We start from the raw sequence: 9,038 nt of genomic DNA, 5'->3' as shown, positions 1-9,038 counted from the left end.
GTTCTAATAGCGAATGAGGCACAAAACTTCATTACCAAATCTCATAATTTGTGTAAAATTATTTTAATTTATAAAATCAATTTAATTATTTTAATCAAATTATATTAAGTCAGTGAAATTCACACCAAAAAGCGACAATGATCTTTTATAATTGAATATGTTAGTAACTTGGAAATATATTTCAGTATCTGCACTAAATAATTCGCTAGAGATAGGTGCTTATTCGACCTTCCATTTCCTGAGTTTCCTTCGCAGTCGGAAAGCGCCTTAGCTTAAGCCTTTAAATACCCAAGTTTCCAACTGTACCCTAGGTGTATCTTCTTGAAATATTCTTTACACAATAATTTACTCCTAGGTATAAGATTCAAACGTTTTTAAGACATATAAAGGTTGCAATTATATCCCTACCGGTATACCTACCTAATCGGTCAACTTTTTTTAGGCATCATTAGGAGAGTCCATTTAACCAAAAAAAATAGGATGATTTTTTTACAATAAAATCTTTGCAGAACGGTCACTTCGCTGCGGTGGGTAGAGCGGCGATGCGTAGTGTCCATTAATTATGGTGTTTTTTAGGAAAACTTTTAGAAGCTATTTTTCAACATTTTATTACTGAGTGACTATAAAAGAAAAAATACGTGTATTTTTATTTTTAACAAGGATCAATATATCAAAATTTGGCCGGAAGGTTTAATTGCGCATATTTATGTTTCTAAACTATAACATTGTATGTAGACAATGACATTTCTAATAACATACAGATTTCCTTTGTTAGTTTGCTCGTTTCGTCATAAAGGTACCTGCACACTGTGACGGGTTCGCATTTTCCATAAATTTTGGTACCTACTTACTAGATACCACTTTCCTCCTGATATTAACATTGCCTGGACTTTCACGAATATTTCAAGGCTATCAGCCAAATCAGTTAGCCGTTCTTTATTTATATACTTAGATGAACGTACGGTTGTAAAAATATGGTCCGCCTTGGTACTTCATAATATTATGCGTTTTTATACGTCTTTAATCGGGTTCTAAATCATGTTTTCCTATCAATCTAATCAATGTAACATTATTTAATGTCAATATTTAATTAACTGCCAATTACAAAGGCGTCCATGGCATCAGCTATTGTCCTAACTTAAGTCTAGCAGGACCTTATTGTGAATATTTTAAGGGTCAAAATCGCTAAATTCCGAGGTAAAATAAGGTTGACCGTCCCGTGCGTGCGGCTGCGTTCTGCGGTGACTAGGAATCCAGATATTGGACACATAATTAAGCTTTAGTCAAGGATTAATTGCGGTCCAAAATATACATAACCTATTTTGTATATTATCTCATCTACATAATATTATGGAGCGCACATAATATTTGAATCTATATTATAAAGCTGACGAGTTTGTTTATTTGAACGCGCTAATCTCAGGATATATGAATTAAATATAATTTTTTTGTTTTTGATAGTTTATTCATCGAGGAAGGCTATTTGAAACAACGTCATAACCAATAGAAGCAAAAAATCAATAAAAAACGTGGGGAAACTTTTTTATCTTTGTTATTATACAGTGTGTAACAAAAATAAGTGATAATACTTTAGGGTATGTACGTGTTCCTTGTAGAGAGCTAACTGTGAAAGTAGCAGCTCTGAAAGACGATTTTTTTTTCACTTTTGTATGGGCAAGGGCCCGAGTGTCACGAGTTTCCCCATACAAAAGTGAAACAGTTTTTTGGTCTTTCAGCGCTGCTGCTTTCACAGTGAACTCTTTACAACACGTACACACCCTAAAGTATTATAACTTATTTTTTTTACACCTGTATTATTATTGCGTTGATGCGGACGAAGTCCGCACCGGTTTTGGTAACGGCGGTCGGTTCCATTGGAACCAGGCCACTTATATGTATAAGGATTTTTTCAGTGTCCAAATGGGTCATGGGTGCGCAGTACACCAGTAATTTAACTTGGATATAACACGTTTCCATGTGGGAATCGAACCCACGACCTACGAGGGCTGCACGCTCTAAACCACTAGACTAAGGAGGCGGGTAGCAGTTAGTCTTAGCTTATTATAAGGTATGTTTGACGCCTAGTAGACCTTATATAAACTTAAGAGGGGGCTGCCAAATTTTGCTGTGTTTTCTAATAAGCATTACGATCCCGATTCCCGAAAGACGATAGATTTAATGTTTTTTTTTTTATGATATAAGGGGGCAAACGAGCAAACGGGTCACCTGATGGAAAGCAACTTCCGTCGCCCATAGACACTCACAGCATCAGAAGAGCTGCAGGTGCGTTGCCGGCCTTTTAATAGGGAATAGGGAAATATGAGAGGGTAGGGAAGGGAAGGGAATAGGGGTGGGTATAGAAGGGAATAGGGTAGGGGATTGGGCCTCCGGTAAACTCACTCACTCGGCGAAACACAGCGCAAGCGCTGTTTCACGCCGGTTTTCTGTGAGGTTTATTTAATCATTGTATATTTATCTAATATTTGCCTAACCCAAATCACGATTCACTTATTTCGACTCGATAGTGATATTTTTTGAAATTATGAATCTTTCTGGGCTTTTCAACAAATACACTTATTGAGGTACTAAAATCATTTTAGGCAGTGTATTTTGGTTTGAACAGGTTAGTTGAACGTTAAATAACTTTCGAGTGGTACAACTATTTAACAAGTGTTCAACACTGGTCGATAGTTTGACTAACCGAAAGTTAATCTTGGTTTACAAGTGCTTGCGCAATTACGAATACCGTACTAAACTAGATTCCCGCAATTATTTGAGTACTAAAAACGATAGTCTTGTTTGATTTGTATATTCTACAGTTACTAAAAGAAGCTTAAATACTTTGTCGTTATAAGTGTGACTATCTGTGGTATCGTATCATCTAAAAAGGTGGTCTGATTTCGATTTAGTTTTGTTTTGCTCGAAAGCATGATCTAGACCAGGGGTTCCCAAACTTATTTTGTCTACCGCCCACTTTCAGAACAAATTATGGTTTAGCGCCCCCCTTGTTTTAATTTAAAATGCATCCAGATGAAATAAATCACCCCCCCCAAGCCTCTACACAACGCCTCCATTTTTTTATCTGGGACCACACCGCCCCCTTTTAGACCTTTAGTGCCCACAAGGGGGCGTTATCGCCCACTTTGGGAAAGACTGATTTAGACTCTAGATTCTAGAGTATTATGCGTTCAAGCGTCAGTCACACAGAGATGTAGAATTCTGACGCGGTCAGAACGCTCCCTGTGTGAGTATATCTCGGTAACGTAATACAACACAAAGAACGCAAAACTGACCGCTTGAACGCTTGACCGCGTGACCGCTCTCTGTCTGATATGTCCCTTAGCTATAGTTCAGATTCCTGAGCCCAATTTGTACGGGAAAATTTGGGTTTATCTACTTGTGTTACTATACTTATGAAAAGTTATAAGCAAGTTCCAGGCATTTGATCGGTGCTGTATATTGCATTCTAATTTCTGACACTTCAGTTTTTAATCGGGGGTTTTTTCAATTTAACCTTATGAATAAATCAACAGCCACTAATTAGGTTAATTACCTTAATCTAGATTAAATAATGAACCGAGTTTACAACATAATGAAGTCGTGTTTTCTCGTAACAGCCACTTGCGTCCTACTGAGGGCTCTTGTCCTAACTGAACTAAATTTTCACGGTCGAAAGCGCCCCTTGTAAGACTGAAATCTCTTCTCATTATTTTCAAGTGCCTCCTACTAAACTAATAATAGATATTTATAATTATAAGAATGTGGTCGTCTGTTACATTGTGAGTTTATTTATAATTAGATAATTAAAAATTGATAAGGGCCTTAGGCCTCACATGCATACGGTTGCGGCACGGTCGCCGTGCCGTACAAAGTTGAAATGTATGACACGGGTCACGGCACGGTCGCCGTGCCATGTGAAAGCTGTTTACGTAGCTCATTCTACTTTGTACGGCACGGCGACCGTGCCGCAACCGTATGCATGTGAAAAGGGCCTAAGACGTTATACTTTATCAAAAATTATATTTTGTTGTTGTTGCAATTTTCTTATATACTAATATGTCAGTAATTTTGAGTCTACACAAGTGTTACTAAGGTGTCTTAGTGCAATTACATAGAATAACTTTAAAAAAATATGTGCTTGTAGTTTAAAACAGAACTGGTTCCTCAGAATGTACCTCGATTCGCTGTTTGGACTAAAAATAATACTCCGATGACACAGTTATTTTTGCGGTTTATTTTACTGCTACCAAACAGTATTTTCCAATTATACCAATAAAGTAAACAATACCGAAACAATATTGCCATAATATCAATTATTATCATCGATGCATACAAATATTCTGGCAATTAACGGTAATAAATAATTAAATTATTTACACATCATATTCAGGTATTATAATAGAAAATTAATACCTTTGTATAAATAGCAGTCTGTGCTAATCCCTCTGAATTAACAATTAAACAAAAACATTAAATTCGGCACAGTAATCTTTCTGTATTTTTCCGTCAAATAAATGAAGGTTATGAAAAAAACCACAAACTTTTGCAAACCGAATATTGGCGTAAAAATAATTTTCATTACTTACTAGGTAAAGGTATGTCATATTTGCAAAGTATACTAAAAGTACAAAAGCAACAACCGAGGATTATACATAGTTCAATGAAACCTGCAGTAAAACTATTAAACTTAATTGTAAAAATTAAAGTCGAATATTTCATTTTAACTTCATTATAATCTGATTATATTCAGAATTTATTATAATGTAACAAAATGAAAATGATTGTGGAATAAAATACACAAGCGGCCAGCGTAATTGTATAAATTGTTTCAAAAGAACTCTGTAACGCCGGTTACACCTAACGATTTATCGTAACTATATTTTAATTACCTATCGCTACGATTATTCAGTTCAATTTTTTACGCATAAAATGACAGTTTAGCTTACGACGACGAATCGTAACGATAAAGCGATTTCCAAGTGACGTTACATTTAAACCGACATAACTTTTAAACCATTTAAAATAATAATAATACCAGCTAAAAGCCGAGCTCTGTGAGGGCTCGCGTCGTCACACCTTGACTGAATGATGATAACACATCTACATATAAATAAAAATTACTATGGTAGAGCACAAATCAATAGGCGTGATAGTTTTTCCGTAAACTGTACCACAAAATGTAAAGGTTGTGGGATATACTAGGGCTCGCTTTGCTCGCCCTGAGAAGAATAAAATTATATTAATAACTAATTTAATTGAAACTATAAATTTGATGATTAATGGCTAAAATCACTCTCAATCATGTTATTAGACGTTTACATGCAGAAGAAATAGATCAAAATCGGCCCACCCGTTTGGGTCTACGATAATTATTGTAGCGTAGATGGCAGTGGCATCGTAGTACGATGCCTTCTACACTGACTCACATATACAGACATACAGATACGTCACTGTTTGTCGTTGTTGTTGGGGCAAAAAGCGGTTTAGCTTACGATGTCGTATCGTTACGATTAAACGGCAATGCAGCGGGCTCGGTACATGTGTGATATTTTGGAGTTCGTATATTTTATTAAATTATTTTAACGAATCGTCAGAGGTTCCGACACTGTATCCACATAAATATCATAAATGCAACCGTGCGTCTGTCTATCCGTTACCTCTTAAACCGCTGAACGGTTTTAATGGTATTTTGTATGGAGAATATGAGTCCCGGATATGGAATAATTTTATGTAGAAATGAATAAAATGTAAGTATTGCTACTCTTTCGGCATTTTAAAACTTCCTAACATAATAACGTCAAGACTTAAAGGTAAGCAGAGTTTAAGTAAATTTTAATAACAATTAACAAGTAATAATATTAAGTAAATATCTTTTTTTATGACCTCTGTGGCTCAGTGTTGAGAGCGTTGGTAGCTCAAGCCGGGAGTCACGGGTTCGAATCCCGCCGACGGAACAAAAAGTTTTTAAAATTCCTGGGTCATGGATGTGCATTAAATATGTGTATCATATAATAAAAATCTTAAATATTTATTATGTATAGTATAAAAGTAAATTAAATATATTTCCGTTGTCTAGTACCTGTAACACAAGTCCTTCAGGTACTTACCACGGGGCCAGACTGAAGCGTCCATAGATATTATTTATTATTTATAATGGAGCTTAACATTTCCAATACAGTTCGATTCTGAGAATCCTTTATCGAAGTGTAGCTGGCATTAGTCTCACCCAACTTAGGAGAGTATTTTATTGAATCAGTGTTGTTACAGTTTCTGACAGGTTGTGCTATTTTGGACTTTATATCTTAAGTGATAAGATCTAAATGTGGCTTACAGGATCTGTCCACGAATGTACATCTTGAGGTCAGCTGCATTATACTTCCTGAAACTTAGCTGAGAGCCTCGGAGGGTTTTAATCGAATTTCGGCGGAGTTTCGAAAAGTTGTGGTACGGTGCACGTGGCTAATGACTGAGGATCAATTTGTTTAAGTTTATTTACTGTTGTGGCGTAAGTGGAAATAATTGACAGCTACGTATTCGTTACGTTTTACTTTTATAATCTGTGGTTACGTTCAATAATCGTATGCCGTAATGGTCGATTTTAGTCACCAGTCGAATCGCCTGTCCAAGCCGAATCGCCACCCCCTTTACACGGGTGACTAACGGGTCTATTTAAGTCACCCGGCAAGTCAATAGTAGTATTCGCAGCTAGCGATCGCTTGCGGGTGAGCGTTTGCACGGTCACCAGCCGCATGCGGCCAGTGGCCGCCCGACTTTGGGGCTTGCGACTTTAGCCGCATGCAGCGTAGTCGAATTGTCATTTACACGGTCGATTTTGCGGCTTTAGTCGCCCGTGTAAATCGGCCATAACGGCGCGTTCAGAAGTGCGCGTTTTCAGAAAATCACAGAATTTGGTATATCTTTTATCCTTCCTTACTCGTATACCATTTAATACTGTGTAGTTTTGTTATTGGCGTCTGTAACAGGAATCAGCGCGTGAAAATTTTATATATAAAATTCTCGTGTCACAATGTTAGGCCGCGTACTCCTTCGAAACGGCTTTACTGATTTTAATCAAATTTTATATGCATATTCAATGGGTCTGAGAATCGGCTACTGGGTACTTATTATATTGATAAGTGCATTTGTTGAATAAATAATAGTAAATTATTACAACTCGAGACTGACGGCGACCATTGTTTGTGCGACGGGATAGCGATGGACTTGCCATGGTGACATACTTATTTAGTCACTTCAATAAAATAATACGGGCGAAATACTTTATATGGCAGGGAAACGCTTGCCGGGACAGCTAGTATCGTTTATATCACACGTTTTAGGAAAACTTCAATTAATATTTAATATTGTTATTATCTTTATACTTTATCATAACAATTCTAAATGCAACCACAAGGCTCTTTGCTCATTCATAAGTCGAGGCTCGCAATTTGATTTTTATTAAAATCTAATTAGTGATTCGCAACAAACATTTTCACCTCGATATTCGAGCGCTTTGTAGTCAAAGAGCCAGCAGCAAACTCTTTGGGCCAAGTAATTACTAAGCCTTTGTAGGAGGGTACGGCGCTCTGATTGATGCTTTGTATGATATTTAGTTTATTTCAGACAGATGTTATTAAATTCCTTCACAATTGGCCGGTGGATTCCACTTCCGTGTTTGAGTTAAGGCCTCTCTCCATGCTTGCCCATGATGGATAACCATGATTACATATTATGGGCAATCATAAGCGAATCGCTTGCATTGGTCCATCTTGGGCTAACGTAAATAGGCCACATTCAAATTTAATACACGGGTTGTTGCAAAACAGTTTACTACGCCGCGCGGCGAATGGCTTTCGAGGCCTCTCCCGGCAAACATTGTTTTGCCATATAAAGTATTTCGATTTTTGCCCATATTATTTTATTGAAGTGACTAAATAAGTATTGCACCATGGCAACGTCCATCACCATCCCGTCGCACAAACAATGGTCGTCGTCAGTCTCGAGTTGTAATAATCTACTATTATTTATTCAACAAATGTACTAAATATCAATATAAAGTAGCCAGTAGCCGATTCTCAGACCTACTGAATATGCATATAAAATTTGGTAAAAATCAGTAAAGCCATTTCAGAGGAGTACGGTAGCTAACATTGTGACACGAAAATGTTATATTATACCTTCATATAAGATTGGAACGCAGCGCCGCCGCTCGCGCCCCGCTGTCCGCTGATTTCGAGACTGAAGCATTGAAGCCTGAAAGTAACAGCGCTAAAAGGGTTACTCGAATGTTGAAATAGCAACAAATAACTATGTGGGTGATCAATTTGACCATGATTTTCACCTTAAAATGCCAGTAATTTACATTATAATATGTCTACGTGCAAAGAACTTCTCAACAGTATAAAGATCGAAAGAGTTTCGATCAACATCTATAATCTCACTAGTAGATAAGACGTATAGTGTTGATCAAAAATATTTCGGCTACCTACATAATATTATTATGCTTTCTATTCTATTTTTTTGATCAACATCTATAATTGATTACGATATTATAATTGATTAAGATTCATAATTCGTAATTCGTTTATTTGCTCAGAAATTTAGATATTGACATCCAAATTACTGAGCCAATAAACGAATTATGAATTATGAATCTTTATTATTAGATAGGTGCTGATCAAATATATTTCAGCCACATATTATGCTATGGTAATACAGAAGTTACATTCATTTGATCGGCATCTCTGTAGTGAAAACTTTTATTCCCTTGTTGGATTTCCTTTTGATATTATATTCGTTGAGAGTCAGGCATTTTGAGCCGCGGTTGTGAATAATTCTTTTGTAACTCTTTCGATTTTTAAATCTAAAAAGTTTTGCTTGTGATATTATTTTACACACACGCATATTGCATATTTCATAAATATTATTTTACGCATAATTTAAAGATAATATTATTTTACACACTGTATGCATATTTCGTAAATCAGATGTTTCTCAAGTAAGTTTTTTTTAAATACAGCGTTACTTCCAGTTCACTTGGC

General features: G+C 36.3%; 1 long non-coding RNA gene across 1 annotated transcript; it reads right to left on the bottom strand.

Annotated features, from left to right (window-relative positions):
• Window positions 1-6,653: 6,653 nt before the first annotated feature.
• On the bottom strand, window positions 6,654-9,021 carry LOC121734319. The gene is made up of 3 exons (XR_006036700.1): window positions 8,962-9,021; window positions 8,175-8,250; window positions 6,654-6,974 (listed from the first exon to the last, which is right to left on the bottom strand). It is a non-coding gene; the product is annotated as an uncharacterized LOC121734319 (long non-coding RNA).
• Window positions 9,022-9,038: the final 17 nt, after the last annotated feature.

The sequence above is a fragment of the Aricia agestis genome, chromosome 15, assembly GCF_905147365.1.
Source record: "Aricia agestis chromosome 15, ilAriAges1.1, whole genome shotgun sequence".
In the NCBI taxonomy this organism is placed as follows: domain Eukaryota; kingdom Metazoa; phylum Arthropoda; class Insecta; order Lepidoptera; family Lycaenidae; genus Aricia; species Aricia agestis.
This window is presented reverse-complemented; position numbering and strand designations above follow the sequence as displayed.